Genomic DNA, 22,812 nt, shown 5'->3' with positions numbered 1-22,812 from the left:
TTCCTTAAAGCTAAATATTCCTAATATTTTAGGTATCAAGGCCAGAATGCAATAATTTTGGATCAGATATTGGCTTGCTGAAAGAAGACAGAGGGTGGTAGTTGATGGGAAATGTTCATCCTGGAGACCAGTTACTAGTGGAGTACCGCAAGGGTTGGTGTTGGGTCCACTGCTGTTTGTCATTTTTATAAATGACCTGGATGAGGGCGTAGAAGGATGGGTTAGTAAATTTGCAGACGACACTAAGGTCAGTGGAGTTGTGGATAGTGACGAAGGATGCTGTAGGTTGCAGAGAGACACAGATAAGCTGCAGAGCTGGGCTGAGAGGTGGCAAATGGAGTTTAATGCAGACAAGTGTGAGGTGATGCACTTTGGTAGGAGTAACCAGAAGGCAAAGGCTAATGGTAAGATTCTTGGTAGTGTAGATGAGCAGAGAGATCTCGGTGTCCATGTACACAGATCCTTGAAAGTTGCCACCCAGGTTGGCAGGGCTGTTAAGAAGGCATACATTGTTTTAGCTTTTATTAATAGAGGGATCGAGTTCCGGAACCAAGAGGTTATGCTGCAGTTGTACAAAACTCTGGTGCGGCCGCACTTGGAGTATTACGTACAGTTCTGGTCACCACATTATAAGAAGGATGTAGAAGCTTTGAAAAGGGTGCAGAGGAGATTTACTAGGATGTTGCCTGGTATGGAGGGAAGGTCTTATGAGAAAAGGCTGAGGGACTTGAGGCTGTTTTCGTTAGAGAGAAGAATGTTGAGAGGTAACTTAATTGAGACATATAAAATAATCAGAGGGTTAGATAGGGTGGATAGGGAGAGCCTTTTTCCTAGGATGGTGACGGCAAGCACGAGGGGGCATAGCTTTAAATTGAAGGGTGAAAGATATAGGACAGATGACAGAGGTAGTTTCTTTACTCAGAGAGTAGTAAGGGAATGGAACGCTTTGCCTGCAACGGTAGTAGATTCACCAACTTTAAGTACATTTGAGTCATCATTGGACAAGCATATGGACGTACATGGAATAGCGTAGGTTAGATGGGCTTCAGATCGGTATGACAGGTCGACACAACATCGAGGGCCGAAGGGCCTGTACTGTGCTGTAATGTTCAATCTTCTAAGTATTTGGAACAGGAGAGCCTAGGCATGTTTTCCAATGTATATTTAAAGAACTTTTGTCAGAATGATGGTGAGGGGACTGTGATTAACCTTAATTTTCTTGTGAAAGAGGAAAATGTTCTTGAGTGCCTTTTCCAGATTATCATCAAGAAACCTATACTGTAAAGCTCCACTCAGTTTAAAAGCAAAGCTTTTAGACCAGAAAGTGCCATGTCTGATACATTGTCTATGAAAGAAGCAGCTGAGTTCTACCAGCTGATTTAAGCATTGTCTTTAGTGATCTTGGGCTAGAAAAGTAAAAAATGCAAGCAACATTTCCATTTCTGAATGCTGTACGTACAGTTGTTGCTGAAAGTTCACTATTGCTTTTCACAGCCAGGGTTTACACATGTAATTGCAGTCCAGCAAAAATTGATGGAGTAAATATTTATCTTCATTAGTCGCCTGAGTGACAATTGATAGTTCAACTTGTTCACTGATTTCACAGAACGAAAATCAAACGAGAGCAGGATGCTGGTGTTCTGTCAAGGGGGTGCCCAAATTACCAACAATGCATTGAAGGCAAAGTAGATTTCAGTTGCTCCAGCAGGGGAGGTGTGGAAGGCATGAAGGCTGCAGAAAAACAGCAAGGTGAGATTTTCTCAAAAACTATCTGAAGCAAATTTCAAATTAGTTTTACCGATCAAAAGTCCCAACTGTAATCACCTGGTTGATCTACAATGTTAACCTGAAGTGTGCTCCAAAAATGAAAACTGCAGGGGATGGGTGATACCAGTTATCACATTGAAATTATGGTGTTGTGGAAACAAAACAATGCAATTGAAGGGCTTCAGTCATGTTGGAGTTGGAGTTGCTGCTAATATTATTTTTAAAGAATGCTACACATTGGTGTATGCTTAACAGTTCTTTTTGCGTTACAAGCAAGAACACAGAGGCACAGGACAAGATGCAATGTACATTTAGTAGGTGATGCTGCAACTGAACAGAAAGATTGAACTTAATGGGAGCCTGCTATGGTTTGTTTAAGACAGGGCACACATAATGAAAATTTTCCATGCAAAAGAGACCAGAATGAAAGTGCTCAGGTACAAGATGGTCCTCAATAAAATGAATGGGGAATTCGAGAGACACTTCTTTACCCAGAGATCACGCTGAATGTAGAATTCACTGTGACAAGGAGTAGTTGAGGTAAACAACACAGATGCAGTGAAAAGGATGATACATCAGCATCTGAGGGTGAAAGAATTAGAAAGAGGAACAGGCCAAGTCTCTCTTTTCTTGAAATAAAATAGAAGGTTAGAGGTGAGCTATTGAGGTTCTTAAATTATAAAAGGCTAGGATGAAGTGAATCCAGATACAATGTTTTTAAGCTGTGGAGGAAAGCATAATTAGAGGCAATCCATGTAAGATAGGCACCAAGAAATTCATTAGGAAATTCGAAAGAAACTCCTTTCTCCAAAGAGTTGCACAAGTGGTGAACATTACCATGTAGCACCATTTCAGTAATTAACATCCAGATTTTCAAATATCCAGATAGGCATTGGATCAGCACAGATTGGAGGTGCATGTCAGAGCCATGCAGACATCCCTTTGCTGCAGACTTCCTGGAAATTGCTCATAAAATTCCATGAGCTCTTCCATGGACAGTTCTCCAAAGTCTGAAACTCTCTGAAAAAGTCCCTTAAAGTTAGACACTTTAGAAGCTTCCCCCCAACTCAGTTAATCTTTATAGTTACCCTGAAAAAGTTAGAGAATTGAAAACCTACGCTAACTACTGGGTGACTATTAAATTAAATCCCAAATCATCACCACCCCTTGAAATCATGAAAGGTTGGGATGAAGTGAATCCAGAGACAGATTTTTTCAACTTGTACCCTAACCAGATACCCACTTCTCTCCAATCAGACCTGAGCCAAATCCCAACTCCAAACCTACCACTAGAACATATCTTTTTGAAATCAATATCCAAAATGCCTGACTTATATCCACAATCTACTGACTAAACACTACCCTCTGCAGGCATGAGCCTGAGTGTCTGTAACAAAATCTGAAATTGCTGAAGAAAATCAACACGTTTAGCAGAATCCATGGTGAGAAACCAGTTTTAATGTTCTAGGTCATAGAACATAGAACATAGAACAATACAGCGCAGAACAAGCCCTTCAGCCGTCGATGTTACGCGACCTGTGAACTAATCTAAGCCCCTCCCCCTACACTACCCCTTCATCATCCATATGCTTATCCAAGGACTGTTTAAATGCCCCTAATGTGGCTGAGTTAACTACATTGGCAGGCAGGGCATTCCACGCCCATGGACCCTCTGAGTAAAGAACCTGCCTCTGACATCTGTCTTAAATCTATCACCCCTCAATTTGTAGCTATGCCCCCTTGTACAAGCTGAAGTCATCATTCTCAGAAAAAGACTCTCACTGTCCACCCTATCTAATCCTCTGATCATCTTGTATGTCTCTATTAAATCCCCTCTTAGCCTCCTTCTCTTCAATGAGAACAGACCCAAGTCCCTCAGCCGTTCTTTATAGGGCCTGCGCTCCAGACCAGGCAACATCCTGGTAAATCGCCTCTGCACCTTTTCCAATGCTTCCACATCCTTCCTGTAATGGGGTGACCAGAACTGCACGCAAAATTCCAAGTCAGGCCACACTAGTGTTCTATACAGTTGCAGCATAACATCGCGGTTCCGGAACTCAATCCCTCTACCAATAAAATCTAACACACCATATGCCTTCCTAACAGCACTATCAACCTGGGTGGCAACTTTCAGCAATCTATGTACATGGACACTAAGATCCCTCTGCACATCCACACGACCAATAGTCTTTCCATTGACCCAGTATTCTGCCTTCCTATTATTCTTCCCAAAGTGAATCACCTCACAATTATCCATATTGAACTCCAGAATAAAATTCTGAAGTTTATCCAAGTCTCCCTGCAACCTGCAACATTCCTCCACACTGTTCACCACTCCACCAACTTTAGTGTCATCTGTAAACTTACTAACCCATCCACCTAAGCCTGTGTCCAAGTCATTTATAAAAATGACAAACAGCAGTGGTCCCAAAACAGATCCACCACTAGTGACCTGACTCCAGGCTGAATATTTTCCATCAACCACCACTCATTGCCTTCTTACAGAAAGCCAGTTTCTAATCCAAACTGCTAAATCTTCCTCAATCCCGTGCCTCAGTATTTTCTCCAATAGCCTACCATGTGGAACCTTATCAAAGGCTTTACTGAAGTCCATGTACACTATGTCAACTGCCCTTCCTTCATCCACTTGCTTGGCCACCTTCTCAAAAAACTCAATGAGGTTTGTAAGACATGACCTGCCCTTGACGAATCCATGCTGACTATCTCCAATCAAATTGTTACTTGTTCGATGATTATAAATCCTATCTCTTATAATCCTTTCCAAAACTTTTGCTACAACAGACATAAGGCTCACAGGTCTATAATTACCTGGGTCATCCCTACTGCCCTTCTTGAACAAGGGCACAACATTTGCAATCCTCCAGTCCTCTGGTACTAAACCTGTAGACAATGAGGACTCAAAGATCAAGGCCAAAGGCTCCACCACGTCCTCCTTAGCTTCCCAGAGAATCCTCGGAAAAATCTCATCTGGCCCAGGGCATTTATCTACCTTCACACCTCCTAGAATTGATAACACCTCCTCCTTACTAACCTTAATCCTTTCAATTCTAGTAGCCCGTAACTCAGTTGTCTCCTCTACAATATTCTCCTGTTCCTCAGTGAAAACAGTTGAGAAATAATCATTTAGCACCTCTCCGATCTCCACAGGGTCCACACACAACTTCCCATTTCTGTCTTTGACTGGCCCTATTCTTACCCTAGTCATCCTCTTATTCCTCACATACCTATAGAGAGCTTTAGGCTTTTCCTTTATTCTACCTGCTAAAGTATGCTCATGTCCCCTCCTTGCTCTTCTTAACTCTCTCTTTAAATCCTTCCGAGCTAATCTGTAACTCTCCATCGCCTCATCTGAACCATCTCGTCTCATCGTCACATAAGCCTCCCTCTTCCGTTTAACAAGAGATACAATTTCTTTAGTAAACTACGGTTCCCTTCCCTTATCACTTCCTCCCTGCCTGGCAGGGACATACCTATCAAGGACATGCAATATCTGTTCCTTAAACCAGCTCCACATTTTGATTGTCCCCATCCCCTGCATTTTGCTAACCCATTCTATGCCTCCTAAGTCTTGCCTAATTGCATTATAATTGCCCTTCCCCCATCTGTAACTCTTGCCCTGTGGCATGTTCCTATCCCTTTCCATTGCTAAACTAAACATAACCGAATTATATCAGAAATAATGGGAACTGCAGATGCTGGAGAATCCAAGACAACAAAGTGTGAAGCTGGATGAACACAGCAGGCCAAGCAGCATCTCAGGAGCACAAAAGCTGACGTTTCGGGCCTAGATTCTTCTTCAGAGAGGGGGATGGGGAGAGGGAATAAATAGGGAGAGAGGGGGAGGCGGACTGAAGATGGAGAGAAAAGAAGATAGGTGGAGAGGAGAGTATAGGTGAGGAGGTAGGGAGGGGATAGGTCAGCCCAGGGAAGACGGACAGGCCAAGGAGGCGGGATGAGGTTAGTTGGTAGGAAATGGAGGTGCGGCTTGAGGTGGGAGGAAGGGATAGGTGAGTGGAAAACAGGTTAGGGAGGCAGGGACAGGCTGGGCTGGTTTAGGGATGCAGTGGGGGGAGGGGACAAGCTGGGCTGGTTTTGGGATGCAGTGGGAGAAGGGGAGATTTTGAAGCTTGTGAAGTCCACATTGATACCGTTGGGCTGCAGGGTTCCCAAGCGGAATATAAGTTGCTGTTCCTGCAACCTTCGGGTGTCATCATTGTGGCACTGCAGGAGGCCCATGATGGACATGTCATCTGAGGAATGGGAGGGGGAGTTAAAATGGTTCGCGAATGGGAGGTGCAGTTATTTATTGCGAACCGAGCAGAGGTGTTCTGCGAAGCGGTCCCTAAGCCTCCGTTTGGTTTCCCCAATGCAGAGGAAGCCACACTGGGTACAGATGTGCAGGTGAACATCTGCTTAATATGGAAAGTCATCTTGGGGCCTGGGATGGGGGTGAGGGAGGAGGTGTGGGGGCAAGTGTAGCATTTCCTGGGTTGCAGGGGAAGGTGCTGGGTGTGGTGGAGTTGGAGGGGACTGTAGAGCAGACAAGGACAGAGTGGTCTCTCCGGAAAACAGACAAGGGTGGGGATGGAAAAATGTCTTGGGTGGTGGGGTCGGATTGTAGATGGCGGAAGCGTTGGAGGATGATGCGTTGTATCCGGAGGTTGGTGGGGTGGTATGTGAGAACGAGGGGGATCCTCTTGGGGCGGTTGTGGCGGGGACGGGGTGTGAGGGATGTGTGGCAGGAAATGCGGGAGATGCAGTCAAGGGCGTTCTCGACGACTGCGGTCCTTGAAGAACGTCGACATCTGGGATGTGCGGGAGTGGAATGCCTCATCCTGGGAGCAGATGTGGTGGAGGAGGAGGAATTGGGAATAGGGGATGGAATTTTTGCAGGAGTGTGAGTGGGAGGAGATGTATTCTAGGTAGCTGTGGGAGTCGGTGGGCTTGAAATGGACATCAGTTTCTGTCTGGTTACCTGAGATGGAGACAGAGAGGTCCAGGAAGGTGAGGGATGTGTTGGAAATGGCCCAGGTGAACTTGAGGTTGGGCTGGAAGGTGTTGGTGAAGTGGGTGAACTGTATGAGCTCCTCTGGGGAGCAAGAGGCGGCACCGATACAGTCATCAATGTAACGGAGGAAGAGGTGGGGTTTGGGCCCCATTGTAGGTGCGGAAGAGGAACTGTTCCACATAACCTACAAAGAGGCCGGCATAGCTTGGGCCCATGCATGGCCACTCCCTTTGTCTGTAGGAAGTGGGAGGAATAACCGAATTATGGTTACTGTCTCCAAAGTGCTCACCTACCACTAAATCAAACACCTGGCCTGGTTCATTACCAAGTACCAGATCCAGTGTGGCCTCCCTTCTTGTCGGCCCTTTGACATATTGTGTCAGGAAACCCTCCTGCACACATTGGACAAAAACTGATCCATCTGACGTACTAGAGTTATGGCTCTTCCAGTCAATGTTAGGGAAGTTAAAGTCTCCCACAATGACCACCCTGTTCCTTTCACTCCTGCCCAGAATTGTTTGCCAATCATCTCCTCCACATCCCTGGAACTTTGCGGAGGCCTATAAAAAATTCCCAGCAGTGTGACCTCTCCTCTCCTGTTTCTGACCTCAGCCCATAACACCTCAGTAGACAAGTCCTCATCAGAAGTTTTTTCAGCCACCGTTATACTGACTTTGACAAACAAAGCCACACCTCCCCCTCTTTTACCACCTTCCCTTATCTTAATGAAAGATCTAAACCCTGGAACTTGAAACATCCATTCCTGTCACCGTTCTATCCATGTTTCCAAAATGGCCCCAACATCGAAGCCCCATGTACCAACCCTTGCTGCAAGTTCACCCACCTTATTCCGGATACTCCTGCCGTTGAAGTAGACACACTTCAATCCAGCTTGCTGTTTGCCAGCACACTCTTGTGACCATGAGATCCTGTCCATGTCCTCCCTACTCTCATCCTCCTGTGTACTAGAGCTACACCTCAGTTTCCCATCCCCCTTCTGAGCTAGTTTAAAACCACCCGAATAGAACTAGCAAATTTCCCACCCAGGATATTAGTGCCCCTCTGGTTCAAGTGGAGATCATCCTGTTTGTAGAGGTCCCACCTTCCCCAGAATGAGCCCCAATTGTCCACATACCTGAAGCCCTCCAACTTGCACCATCCCTGCAGCCGCGTGTTCAGCTGAAATCTCTCCCTGTTCTTTGCTTCGCTATCACGTGGCACGGGTAACAAACCAGAGATAACCACTCTGTTTGTTCTAGCTCTCAGCTTCCACCCTCGCTCCCTGAAATCCTGCCTGACATCCCTATCCCTTTTTCTAACTATGTTGTTGGTGCCTATGTGGACCACGACTTGGGGCTGGTCACCCTCTCCCTTCAGGACCCCAAAGACATGATCCGAGACATCACAGACCCTGGCACCTGGGAGGCAACACACCAACCGTGAGTCCTTTCATTCCCGGCAAACCTTCTGTCAGTCCCTCTAACTATTGAGTCCCCAATGACTAATACATTAACCCATTGACACTTCTTCAGAACTGACTGTCTGTACCTGACATCATCTTCTCTCAAAACCCTCAAAAATATTTATAGCATGGATAATGACAGCTTGACTCATTAACTCAATGCTGATGATAATGCTTCCTTCATTCTTCACCTAAATCTATGAGCGTGAGCCTCAATTTCCATTTTTCTTGTATGCTTACCTAGCTTCCCCTCAAATACATTTATCAGGGCCCAGATTCATTTTTTTTAAAGTTAGGAATCCTCACGTGTGACCCTGAAACCACAAATGCATACCGCGAGCCATACCCTGAAATTTCCCCATCCATGGCCTCCAGACCCTGACACTCACACATGACCCACCCGACATCCCCTGACCCAACTCAGCACAGCTGTCCTTGCTTCCATCCTTAACTCAACCCAACACACCACCATTTGGTACCATACACCCCCCCCCTACTTTCCATAAGTGCATATTCTTTCATAAGTGCTGTGTAAGTGTCTGCCAGACATTTAAACTGCAGAATATAGCACAAAGTGCGGTAAATGGGGGAGTACGTTCTACAAAGATTTCTTATGAAATGTCCATAATTTGAGGCCCCTATCCAGGATTCTCCAATGCAGGAAACATGTTACAGTAAGTGGATCACTTTGAAAAAGCCTATTATAAATGCAAAACTAAAGGGCATAGATTTAATGTGAGAGGGGAAAGATTTATGAGTGCCTTGAGAAGTGACTTTTTCAAGCAGAAGGTGGAGCGTGCATAGAATGAGCTGCCAGAAGAGGAGGTGGAGGCGGGTACAATTACATTTAAAAGGCATGTTTGGGTGCATGAATAGGAAGAGTTTAAAGGGATATGGGCCATATGCTGGCAAATGGGGCAAGATCAGTTTAGGATATCTGTTCAGATTTGGACCGAGGGGTCTGTTTCTGAGCTGTATAATTCTAAGACTCTATGACTCCAATACCATCTGGGCACTTTAGCTGCTTAATACATACATAATACACGAGAAAAATGTTGCAGATGTCGCAAATCTGAGGAAAAGCTCAAAAATGTTGTAAATTTTTTTTGATGTATTCATTCACTGAACGAAGGCACCATTGGAAAGTACTTATTGCCTAACCTTAATTGTCCTTGAGAAGATGAGCCAGCTTCTTGAATGTTACTGTCTGTGTGGTATAAATACAATCACGTTACTTTTACTAAGTGAGTTCCAGGATTTTGTTCAGCAATAGTGAAAGAATGGTGATATAGTCCCAGGTCTAAACTGAGTGGTGCATGGCACAGACGGCACTTATATTAAAGCAAAAAATGTTGAAATTATTCAACAGTTCTTACAGCATCTGTAAAGAGAGAAATAGAGTTAGCATTGTTAGTCTTTCTACAGTTGCTGCCAGGCCTGCTATTTCTAGCATTACTGATTCTCTCTAATATATACATAGACTGTATCAAGAACATAAGGAGGTAAAATTGTACAATCAAACAGCTGTTCATATATCACTAAACCATCCTAAATGTCATGCATAAGATACAAAGGCTGGAATAGTTTGAATGCAAGTTGTAGGAGCTTGATATGGAATGGTCACTGAAGGAAGAATTGACTGGAAGACAGGACAGAGAAGGACCGGAGAGGGGGTAATGGCTGTTGACTGCATGAGGGAATATAAAGGTAATTGCTTTGACCTTGCAATGAGCCAACATCCCAGCCAAAGAGAGATCTATTGTGTTCATGTTGTGCTACCATGACAACAAGGTCTGCTGATAAGAATGCTGATGATGTCAATGATATAGAGACAAATCTTATAAAACAAACTGTGCTGATTATTTGAACCCTTTGCAACATCTTGTAAATCTTCATCTAGAAATTAAATGTTTTAGATAAAATGAAAAAGAATGCTCATGGTAGAAATCTCCAGAGAAAGTTCCAAGTTGTCTTTGCTCTTTTTGGATGCAGTAAGTTTTGCTATTTATTTCTGTTGAAGGTTTTATATGTTGTGGTCACTGTATTGTCATTCAATTGGACAATCATTCCTTCTTCAATGTCTTCAAAACACTTAAGGAAAATGCTTAAAGAAAAATTGCAATGGGATATGCAGCCAATTGTATAAATAAATCCCTTCTGTTCCCACAGTTTTCCTAGTACAATGTGTTTTAATCCATAAGAGTTTTTATTATGAAAATACCTACCTTGTTTAGTGTTAAAGGTCTAAAAATGTGACTTAATTTTTGAGTAAATATTCCACACAATATTTTATTACAAATAAACTTGTCTTCAAATCATTATTATTCACTAAGACTGACATTTGTTGATTGCCTAAATAAACATAATCTGGCAGAAAATCTACAAATATCCATCCTTGATTACATGAAGTTATTTTGCTCTTGCCTTGAATTTGTTTATTTGTATGTCTTTATCTCTTGCCTCTTTTTTGCCAGCCTTTATAGACATGTTAAGCCAAGAGCAAAGAATGTTGGCAAGCTGATCAACCATGAGATGTATCCTCCCAATGATGGCATCCCCAAGTGTTTTACAACAATGGCTACTGAACGATAAACAAGGCCAGGGGACCTGCTGATTTTTCTCCTTTGCAACATAAGGCCAATGATCTTTATTGTAAGGTCTGCTGCCAACCTGGCTGAGCTACACAGAAACCATGACATAGATTTTCTTCTGCGTTAAGAGGTCCCAAGTGAGTTGTGTCTGGGCTGGACTCCCAGCCCTTAGTTCCCTCTGGGTCAAGATCATACTAATAGTTGTAACAGGCTCCCAGTACTACTAACATCTCAATTTCAAGAGGAGGAAATATAGCAGTGGTTTCTAATGCACTGTTGGATTGACAGCACTGTCAATTTAATGAGGCTAAAAAGCCTTTTCCTTCTTATAAGACACCTCATCCTCTTCCCACCTCTGCGTTAGTGCATTTTAATGCTGGAATACACATATGATCTTACAGTGTCACTCAGCCTACAGGGTTGAAAATGTCTCTTGTGATATTTTCCCATTGTTAACCATTAATTTGCAACATCTGTGGTCAGACCAAGCAAAATAATTCAGGAGACTTCAAGAAGCAAGCAGACTAGCTGCTAGCTCCATTTCTCACTCCTACTTGATACACATTGGATGGAATAAAGAAAAAGTTCTAATTCCAAGTTCGAACCTGGGATATCCAAGCCTGTGTAGTTTACAGGCAGAACCCTCAAAATTGCTGCTGTCAGTGAGAATTCCAGGAATGGAAATGATCAATTTTGTGTGCTCTGTACTGTATATAGATGGAATGACTTCATTGGATACTTTTGTCTTTATCTCTTCATCTGCGTTTATTTCCTTGATCTATAATGGTGAAACAGTATGCTGCTATAATTGATCTCGGTGTTGCGAGGTTGGCAGGAATAATGCATCCAACGTTTGTGCTCATGACTACAGTCCACTTAGCTCCCATGTAATGTGGACTTTGGCACAGAATAGCTGGCTCAATCCAACACCATAGAAAAAGAAAGAGAGATTGACAATGAGACATTGTAGCAATCCTGCGTCTCAATTCAGTGTGTCTGTGAGTTATGTGATCAATATTGCTGTGAAGTTGAGTAGACCATTTATGGACTGGGAGGCAGGACATTAGAATTTGATAATTGTAAAATACTGGTATTTGTAAAAAGCCAGGGGTGAAAACAGTGTGTGGTCCCTTTCAAAGATGATGTGTTTTTTTCTATGTTTAGAGATTCAAAGAGGATGTCTGTGGGCAGCAGCGTGTGGGTTTGCATGTGCACAGTGCACCTGAATTGAAACAAATATATCAAAGGGTTGTCCAGTCAGCAGATCAAATAGCTGTTTTGTTTTGTTACCAAGACAAAAAAGCTTTGAATTTAGCCAATCAATTTAAACCAGGCACCCAGATATCAAGAACAATGAACTTTAAAACTGATGGTGTTTTTTCTTGATTCATTAATGGGATGAGGGTGTCACTGGTGCGGCCAGCATTTATTGCCCATCTTTAAATGCCCATAGGGAGGTTCAGAGTCAACCACATTGCTGTGAGTCTGGAGTCCCATGTAGGTCAGACCAGGTAAGGATGGCAGTTTCCTTCCTTAAAGGACATTAGTGAACCATATGGGTTTTTCTGACAATAAGCAATGGATTCTCAAATCCAGATATTTTTATTGAATGCAAATTCTACCATCTGTCATGGCAGGATTCAAACCCAAGTCCCCAGAACATCATCTGGGTCTCAGGATTACCAGTCCAATGATAATACCACTAGGCCACTGCCTCCCCCAAGACAAGATCAATCCTATTATAAAGAATATTGATATGTCATCAAGGGTATTAAAGAAGGGGCAGTTGGGCAAAGATGGGAGAGAAAATTACCATCTTTATTTGTTGTTCATTCACAGGATTAGGACTTCGCTGGCCAGGCAGCATTCATTGCCAATCCCTATTTGCCCAGAGGGCAGTTATGAATCAACCATATTGCTGAGGATCTGGAGTCACATGTAGGCCAGGCCAGGTAAGGCTCGCAGGTTCCTTGCTTAAAGGACATTAGTGAACCCGACGGGTTTTTCTGACAGTTGGCAAAGGATTCATGATCATCATTAGATTCTTAATTTCAGATATTTATTGCATTCAAATTCCACCAACTGCCATGTTGGGATTCAAACCCAGGTCCCCAGAATATGATCTGGATTTCTGGATTAACAGTCCAGTGATAATATCACTAGGCCACCACCTCCCTGACGAGAGTTAACAGGTCTCAGCTCTCAAGAGAGAATCACTGGCTCTCACAGTCTTCTCTGAGCTTTAGAAAAAGCACCATCTAAATCAAAGAGACCTATCACACAACTAGTTAATGTTCGACAGAAAAATTCGACAGAGAAGGTACAGAACGTGCTGGACGACACATAACCTGGCTATAATTTCAAGTGGCTAAATTCTTGTTTTTATTGCTTTTGTTTTATGCAAATGGGATTTGTATTTATTGGAACAGCATACCATGAGAATCTTGTTTTATTTGGGAGTAGATAGAAGGAGTTTATTTGTTTTGTTAATAATTTGGATGAATGTTTCACTGTTAGTGTTAGATAAATAAATTGTTAGTTATTGATTGCAAAGTGAGTGTGGGGTGAGTGTTTGTTTCACTTAACCACCAGAAGTTTCTGAAAAAAACAGAGTACACCCCTTCTCACAACCGTTTTACAGATTATAGGGCGAAGCACTCCTCTCTGGGTGTTTCAGTTTTAGTTATTGGAGGGGCATCAACCTCTACTTTAGAACAGATTGAGGGCTCATCCGGGATCTGGCCAGTTTGGGTCTGTGATTGGGACAGATTGGAACAGATTGGGTCTGAGATTAGGACAAATTTGAACAGATTTGGAGTCAGAAATGTTCCAGCAGATTTAAACACATTTTGGGGATTAGTGTCCTCGATCCATAAATAAAACTTCAGCAAGAAGTGGAAAATTTGTTTACTTTGTTTGCTTGTTGTTGGTTAAATCAAAAGTGGGGAAGTGGCCCTTAACATTGCTAAAGAGGTTCTGGGGGTCGAAGATGCTTCCCAAATTTGCCAAGAAAGTTTGGAAAGACAGGAAAAGGAGACACTTGTAGAATTAGCAGACAGGCTAGAATTGGGTTTAACCAGGAATAAGAAGAAAGCTGACATTGCGACAGAGTTATCAGAGAAATAGTCAAGTTCAGTGCAATTGGAAAAAATTAAATTGTAAACAAGACAACTGAAATTAGAAGAAAAAGAAAGGGGAAGAAAAGCCATGTTGGAGGGGAAAGAAAGGAAAAGAATGTTAAGTTAGAAAAAATGAAGTTCGAACTTGAAGCAAAATAACTTCAAAAAGCAGAAAAGTACAAGATAGAAGTGATGATGAGCAAACTCATTGCAGCAAACAGCCAGCTGGGATATATACAAATATGTCCAGACATTACCAAAATTGAATGAAAAAGATGTAGAAGCCTTTTCGTTTCCTTTGAGAAACTGGCTAGGCCGATGGACTGTGAGTCATGTTACTTCAGAACGAGTTGGTAGGCAGGGCTAGTGAGGTGTACGCAGTGCTGTCAGAAGAGGTGTCAAGAGAATATGAAGAAGTAAAACAGGCTATTTTGAGTGCCTACAATTGGTAAAAGAAGTGAATAGGCAGCGGTTCAGAAACATAACAAAGGAACCCGGTTAGACCTATCGACAATAAGGACTAAAGATGCTGGAAGCCAGAATCTATAGATGTGAGGCTGGAAAAGCAGGCCAGGCAGCATCCAAGGAGCAGAAAAGCCAACATTTCAGGCCGAAACCCATTGTCAGGACTGGAGAGTGGGAGGGTACCCCAGAAATAAAAAGCGGGAGGAAGTGGGGCTGGGGGAAGGGTAGGAGAGATAGGTGGATGCAGGTTAGGGGTATTATGATTGGGCTGTGAGAATGGTGGAGCGGACAGGTGTAGGAAGAGTGACAGTTTAGGTCAGGACAGGGAGGCAAGGAGGAGGAAGGCTGGACGTGGGATAAGGCTGAAGGTGTAGGGATTTTGATGTTGGTGAAATCAATGTTAAGGCCATTGTGCTGTAAGCTCCCAAGGTGAAATATTAGGTGTTTTTCCTTCAGTTGACATTTGGCCTCAATTTGAGAGTGGAAGAGGTGAAGGATAGACATGTAGCCAGGGGAGCAGGAGGATGCATTAAAATGGATGGCAAATAGAAGAATTTGACAGAGAAGGCACAGAACATTCCGGAAGACACATAACCTGGCTATAATTCCAAGTGACTAAATTCTTGTTTTGATTATTTTTGTTTTATAAAAGTGGGACTTGTCTTTATTGGAACTGTATACCATCAGAATCTTATTTTATTTGGGAATATTGAGTAGTTAGAAGGGTTTATACAGTTTGTTGATAATTTAGTTGATTTGTTCACTGTAAGGGTTAGATGAATAAATTGTTACTTGTTGATTGTAAATTAAGTGTCACGGGTTTATTTCACTTAACCACTAGAAGTTGCTGGAAAAAAATGGATTACACCCCTTCTCACACTCCTTTTAACAGATCGTAGGGTGAAGCGCTCCTCTCTGGGTGTTTCAGTTTTAGTTATCAGAAGGGAGTCAACCTCAGCTTTATAACAATATATATTCGATACCATTATTTTACCATTTATTTATCTACATTGGGGAGGTAAATAAATAACTCTGATGTCACCAAAACTAGATGATATTTGATCAATATGGAATATCATCACAGAGATGATTACACGTTAACGTTGGACTGGACTTTTCTCTTGGAAAAATTGTGTTGTTACAAGCACAATTTCCAGGCAACTCTACCTGAGCAGTTCAACATGGAAAGTAACAGGTTGTTGCCTGAGTTGCCCTGCTCTTCCAGGAGCTGCTTTATACCAGTGCCTTGTTGATACTCAGCATTGAAACACATGGAACAGTGCACTTGGATGATAAATGGTGTGGAAAATCACCAGAAATTGTTAGGACTAATCCTACACCGTATAAATAGTTCTTTAAATGATTCGATAAGTCTTAATTACGAATGAACAAGCTCTAAGTAATCAAACATTAACTTTTGCAAGTGCAGAATCTCATTCTTTGAGTTCCAATGATTGCTTCTGTCACTTCTTTCTCTTTGACTTAATATTATCTTTGGTTCTCTGTTTTGCTGTCAATTCATGATTTGATCTAGAATTCAATATTCTAAGACTTATTGGATCAGAATGTGTGCAGCCCAATAGCCACATATTAATTGGATCAAGTAAGGAGATAAATAATTGCTTGCCCTGATAATTTAGAGAACTTATAGAAGCTTTAGTGCTGAAACATTTCTCCGACTACTCTAAGTTTAAGTGCAAAATCCCGTAGAATGCCTGTAGGCTATGTGTTAGTGTAATGAACCTCTGGTGTTCATTCGCAGCTGAAGCAAACTGTGGCCCATTATCTACAGATGTCGGGTAATATATGTTATGATTGTTGTAAAAATAGATGATCAACATTCAACTTCCATCAAAACAAAATGAAGATCCACGGATGCTAGAAATCTGAAACAATAACAGGAAGTGCTGGAGAAACTCAGCAGTTTTGGCAGCATCTCTGGAGACAAAGCAGAGTTAATATTTCAAGTCCAATAGTCCTTCTTCATTTGTGAATATGCTTCCATGGAGAAGTACGAAAGGGAGTCTTCGTGAAGTGGAGGCAGTGTACTGGAAGGACAGACTCACACGCATGGCCTCCTCTTCAAATTAATCTGGTTGGTGGCAGTAAATCATTCAATTTCTCTTGACGTATAACTTCACTCTGTGATAAAACTACAAACAATAATAAAAGCGTGTCTGGTATTAAATATTAGGATACAAAGTTCCACAGAAATTTAAAGTGTTGTGCATATTTTACATTTGGATTCATAACAAGGCTGTTCGGAGGGTACTCTGTCTGCATTCATTTTCGAGTGCTTTGAAACACGGCCAAAATATTATTCTGTATGTGAGGGAGGCTGTTGGAGTCAATCAGCAATGGCTGAAATGTGCTCAGCAACCTCCACCCCATCAGTATGATGAGGTGAATTGCAGCAAATGCAGTCTGTCTGTCAGCAACATCTTCAGCTCTGCTATTCTCTCTCAATCAGAGGCTCAAAATCATTTCTCTTGACAGTCAATTAGAAACTTGTCATCCTTAACAAGCACCCTTGAGATGGTTTCGATTGCATTTCAAGTTAAGTATCTCAGTGAAGATATTGTCCTGCTTTCTAACTAGCTGGGTGAAGGGAACAGACTTTTCTTTAGTGTTTTTTTAAATGAAATGTGCAATGGTGCATTTGGCAAAGAACCTCTTGTCTATTAAAGTGTGTGTTTCTGGGAATAAATAAGTTATATCAGACTTTAGTACGTTCTGTCAAGGTGTGACAAATTATCTTGATTGAATATTCTAAAGTAAAAGACATTATTTTCTACTAGGCATTAATTCACAAATGTTGTAGTTCTGATATATTTTTGGGTGAGCTGCTGGAGGAGACAAGACACCTAAGAGCGTTTTCTCCTGATAGAATTGCATCATTTTCCCATGTGCAATTCTGCCTTGTCAGTTTGAGTGAATTGTTTACTAAGGTTATTCAAGATCCAATAGAGTTTGTTTTATCCTTGACAAAGATCAAAACTCTGGCCATAAAACCATTTCTTTTCTCAATCTATTCAACTTGGAACATGGGTCTGGGTTTATCCTGCAAAATGGATTGCAGTTCTTCACCTCTTAACAGTTTTTACGTGCATATTCTCTATAATTTTTTGCTGTGCGGCTGCATCCAACCATTTAATGTCTCTCTCACTCTCACAAAGACATGCACACACACACACACACACACACACACACACACACACACACATATTATGCCAATTACATTAAGCCAATCTATAGCCCCAGCCAATGCACCATACTTAAGATTTATCCCACATTAGATACAAATCCCAAACTTACTTAGTTCATTGCAGTTTAGATAAAGACACTGGAATCATGAGAGGCAAAAAGGTCAAGGCCATTTGCATTCCATCACCAAGTATGATGAGGGTAAGAAGTTAACAATTAAAAAAGAATTTTTTTTATTCTTTGGCAGAATCTGGATGTCACTGAGTAGGCCGCAATCAGGCAGCTTAGCAGTTAGCACTGCTGCCTCACAGCACCAGGAATCCAGATTTGATTCTACCCTCAGGTGACTGTCTGTGTGGAGTTTGCACATTCTCCCCGTGTCAGTGTGGGCTTCCTCCGGGTGCTCCAGTTTCCTCCCACAGTCGAAAAATGTGCAAGTTAAATGGATTGGCCATACTAAATTGCCTCTAGTCCAGGGGTGTGGAAGGTAGGTGGGTTAGCCATGGGAAATGCAGGATTACAGGGATAGAGTGGGTCTGAGAGGGGTGCTCTTTGGAGGGTTGATATGGATTTGATGGATTGAATGGCCTGATTCCATACTTTAGGGTTTCCATCATTCCTAATTGTCTTTGAAAAGGTGACAGTGAACTGTCTTCTTGAACTGCTGCAATCAATTGGGTGAGAGCTGGTAAGTAGGAATTTCCAAGTTTCTGGCCCAGCAACGGTGAAGGAACAGCGATATTGATCCAAGTCAAAATAATGGGTGGCTTAGAGGAGAATCTGTAAATTGTGGTGGTCCCATGTATCTTCTATTCATGTCCTCCTAAATGGCAGCAGTTGTTGGTGTTGACAGAGCTGACTAAGGAGCTTTGGTGAATTTCTGCATTGCATCTTGTAGATGGTGCACACTGCTGCTTTTGTGCTTTGATGCTGAAGGGAGTGAATGTTGAAAATGGTGGATGAAGCCCCAGTCAAGCAAACTACTTCATCCTGGATGGTCTTTAGCTTCTTGAGTGTAGTTGGAGCAGCATCCATCCAGCAAAAGGGGGAGTATTCCATCCCGTTCCTGATTTGTGCCTTGCAGATGGCGGACAATCTTTAGGGAATCAGGAGGTGAGTTATTTGCTGCAGAATTCCTAGCTTTTGATATGCTTTTGTGTTCATTGTATTTAAATTGCTGATCTGGTACAATTTCTAATCAATGAAATGCCTGAATGTAGCTAGTGAGGATTCAGAATGCCGTTGAATCTCAAGAGGAGAACACAGTGTAGAGCTGGAAGAACACAGCAGGCCAAGCAGTACCACACTATGTTGTCTCTGACTCCAGTGTCTGCAGTTCTTGCTAGCTCTGTGTAATTTATAATCCCACCGTGAAGCCTCTTCCAAGGGCGCCCACCTTGAAGAAGTTGTCCTCCTCATTCCCGAAAGATCTCAATGGATCTCTCTCCCACTGCTGCCCTCCGGTAATTTCCTCTGCCCTGAAATTTGTTTGTTGATGCTGCCTGGCCTGCTGTGTTCCTGCAGCTCCACACTATGTTGTCTCAGACTCCAGCATCTGCAGTTCTTGCTATCTCTGAATCTCAAGGGGAAATGTTTTGATTCTTGCTTGTTGGGAATGGCCATTGTCTGGACTTGTGCAGTGTGAAAGTTAGTTGTTAACAAGCTTGAGGTGTAGTCAAGCCAGAAATGAGAGGAGAAAGAAAAGTTGGAGGGTGAGAAGGAAAAATAGAAACAGAAATGGGAGAAGAGGACAAAGACCTGAGAAGATAAAGATTGAGAATAATGGGAAAATATTCAAAGCTTCTTAATAAAGTGAAACAGAGAGGTGAAGCAGTGAGATCAAAAAATCATTATCAGCCTAGGGGAACATCTTTGTGACTTATAGCTATAGGTGATGTAAGTGACAGTGTTATTACTTGGTGTCAACCACATTTCAGCAATTCTTCGCCACTTGACTCATTCACAGGATACAACTCAGGTCCTGACATTTCTTAGTAATGCATGCTTCATGAACACCGTGAAACTGATCTTTTTCATTTCAGGAATAAACCAACACAATATTTTTTAAAGCTGTAGTGTTCTCATCCAAAAATTAGTTTTGGAAATTTGGCAATAACGTAGTGAACTAAGTGACCAACGAACACACCATTTCGAAGTGATGAAAGAATGGAAAGTAGGGTAGAACCCTGGGGCAAAATGGATGGGCTGCAATAAAGCTTGTTGTGTGCCCTTTCCCTGCTCATCCTTTATTTATTATATTCCTTTAAAGCCTACCTTCTTGACCAATGCTACAAAAATATGCTCTTGTTTAGTTAATATCCTTTAAGGGCTTGAGAAACAAAAACAAAATTGCTGGAAAAGCTCAGCAGGTCTGGCAGCATCTGTGGAGGAGAAAACAGAGTTAATGTTTCGGGTCCAGTGACCCTTCCTCAGAATGGGTTTGAGGGATGTTTATCCACATTAAAAGCGCAAATTTTAGTTGTACTCATCAAAGACACCTATTTACGAAAGCAATGCAATAGGAATTATTTGCTCCCCAAACAAAAGTTTGTCACACAATTTTCAGCAGGACATCTATACAATCTTCTCACACTGTTTTGTTACAATTGTTGACTTTTAAGTGAATATCATGTTTAGTACTACCTTTAGTCAAACACAAACTCAGACGAGGCAGAGCAAGACTGGAAAGATATTTGCTTTAAAGGTAGTGTGCATTTGTTCGAAGCCTCTATAAGCTTTATCATTTTATCTTACTCAACACCGCAATGTCAGCTAGGATTGGGCTTATGAAGTGCAAAATGTTATTGTTCTCATTTTTAAAAGAATTTAACATGCTGCTAAAAACTAGAATGTCTGATCCAAAATTATGGGGGTGTTACTATAAGCCTACTGTTGAGGCTGGGCTCTCGGACCTCTAGGTATGATTTTTCATTTCTTGGCTTGATCAGTAATCTGCTGAACAGATTTCCTGAACTTTATATAATCTGTTAATTGAAAGGAAAATGTAGCTGCTTCTACAGTAAGGGCCCAACAATCTGTCTTGCCAGAACACTGCCCAAGCAGTGGAGGAGACATCTACTCCCTGATCTTTTCAGAAAGATGCAGATAGATTTCAGTTACCATTCCAGGTTGCGAGAAACAAATGAAAATCATGCCTAGTATTTAGTTCAAGTTTCTTCACAGTCTCACCCTCCCTATCTCTGCAGACATTCCTGCAGACCTAGGAGAAATCTACATTCCTCCAACCATGGCCTTATTCCAGTACATCACTTTTGCTCTCCCCTGTTAGCTCGGTGTTTTTGTTTTATCAAACACGGTCCCACACAGCTTCTTTTGGCACGTTTTATCGCATTAAAGTTACTGTAAATTTTGCAATGGCATTAAGTGATCATTTTGATATTCAGCAAGTAATTTAAAGAGTGAATATTCCCTAATGTACAATTAATTGTAAAGTGGAAACTGGTTGCATATTTAAAGCACCCGTCCAAAAGAGCTACACAGCCAAGTGGTTACTTTTATGTGTCCTCTTGGGTCCGACAGTGAGTTCCCCTTGATATTCCTCAAATGCCCATCTTACTGAAAGGCAGTTTGTGAGACCTAACTGTGTACTCCTTTGCCACATTTTTGACATTACAACAGTGATGGTACTTTATAACTATATATTTGGTGCTTGTGGTACATTGGCAGCGTCTCTACCTGCGGACATGGAGGCCAGCATTAAAGTCTCACCCACTCCAGAGATGTGTAATAAGATTTCTCAACATGCTGAGATTATGATATCTAGGATTGTGGTCTAATGTTCCAAGGTTGGTCTGATATTTCCTTTACTATCATATAGATTTTAAAATAAAACTACAAGGGGATTTAACAAAGTTTTGGTGGAGCAGTAAAGGTAAGTAGAGAGAAAACAGCAGGAAGCATGACTATTTCCTATTGTAAACTGCCTAAGTATCCAGAAAATGCCTTGGCAAAGAATAAGGAACTTGGTGTTTTAATTGGCCTGATCTTATCTGATTTAGCAGTCTGGTTTCCCAACTCTGTAAAATCATAGTTTCACTGCCATCACATCAATTCCTTTTCTTAATGAGTTGATTACTACCATCACAATGAACTGAAGATTGAAGATATTCTATCTTTAACATTGCCAACTCAGTCCTGAAAGTAATTTGTTTAACAAAACAATGAAAGTTAGGTTCTGAATGTCAAGATTATGAGGGTTTTGTGATTTATTTTTGTTGTGAGAGATGGTGGGAGAGTCATGATGGGAGGAGGGCTGTCCTATTAACCAATAGAATAGTAGCACAACCTACTGTCATTTGAACACAAAATCTTGTATGGTCTCTCTTGTCTGCCTGCAACTAGATTAGAGAAATGACACAGTAGCTGAAAGAAAAAATCAGCACTGGTTTGTACGACAACAGTCACCCCAAAGTAGGATTTTCAGTTCCTCTTCTGGCCTATAGTACTTTGTTCATACTGTTTGGCTTAGATCAGACGGGGCATAACTTCAAGCATGTGGGTTTGAGCAGATCTCCCAGCCTGCAGTTCAAATTTCTGTGTTCTAAGTGTCAACATGAACATTCACACGCAATGAATTTTATAATGAGGCCATGGGACTTTTTGAAGTAGATTTGGAGCTGCACAGAAAATATAAATCCAAGTGGTTTGAGGTAGCCTCTGCTCCCAACCCTCACACCACACCTCTGCACCCCCCACATTGTAGTAGAAATGCACTCTTGACTTTCCAAAATGATTTTTCCTCAATCTCAGACCTGAATATCTACGATCCAAACAGCAGCATGCATTTAGTTGGTTGAGAACTTTGAAACGCAATTGTTCTTCCTAACTCTTGAGTTAGTGGAATAGCACTTAGTTCTTTCTTATTTAATCTTAGATCATTCACAAGCCCTTTTACATGCTTTGTGGGCTTGACCAGTGTTTGTGTCTCTGTAAATTTTTCTTTTTGACTGGAACATCATTGTTCTTTAGCGAATAGGGCATAGCTCCCTGTTGTTGTTTGTTTTAAGAAAATCATTCAAAGCATGTAGGTGTAGTCCTAGCCGGGCCAGCATTTGTTTCTCATCCCCAGCTGCCATTGAGAAAGTGGTGGTGAGCTGCTATCTTAAACATTTTCAGTCCTGAGAATACAAGTTCATCCATAATCCTGTGAGGAAA

The 22,812-nt window shown here is 41.8% G+C and overlaps 1 protein-coding gene across 2 annotated transcripts in view; it reads left to right on the top strand.

Annotated features, from left to right (window-relative positions):
- Positions 1–10,141: 10,141 nt before the first annotated feature.
- LOC125460383 (F-actin-capping protein subunit alpha-2-like) overlaps positions 10,142–22,812 on the top strand; it is a 57,282-nt gene continuing 44,611 nt past the window's right edge. For both annotated transcript variants that reach the window (XM_059649969.1, XM_048547822.2), the window contains exons 1-2: positions 10,142–10,249; positions 12,689–12,801. The gene's annotated coding sequence lies outside the window, so the exon portion shown is untranslated. The remainder of the gene's footprint in view (positions 10,250–12,688; positions 12,802–22,812) is intronic.

This window comes from Stegostoma tigrinum, chromosome 11 (assembly GCF_030684315.1).
Source record: "Stegostoma tigrinum isolate sSteTig4 chromosome 11, sSteTig4.hap1, whole genome shotgun sequence".
NCBI lineage: Eukaryota > Metazoa > Chordata > Chondrichthyes > Orectolobiformes > Stegostomatidae > Stegostoma > Stegostoma tigrinum.
Note: the sequence above shows the minus strand (reverse complement) of the source record. Positions and strands in the feature narration are given on the sequence as shown.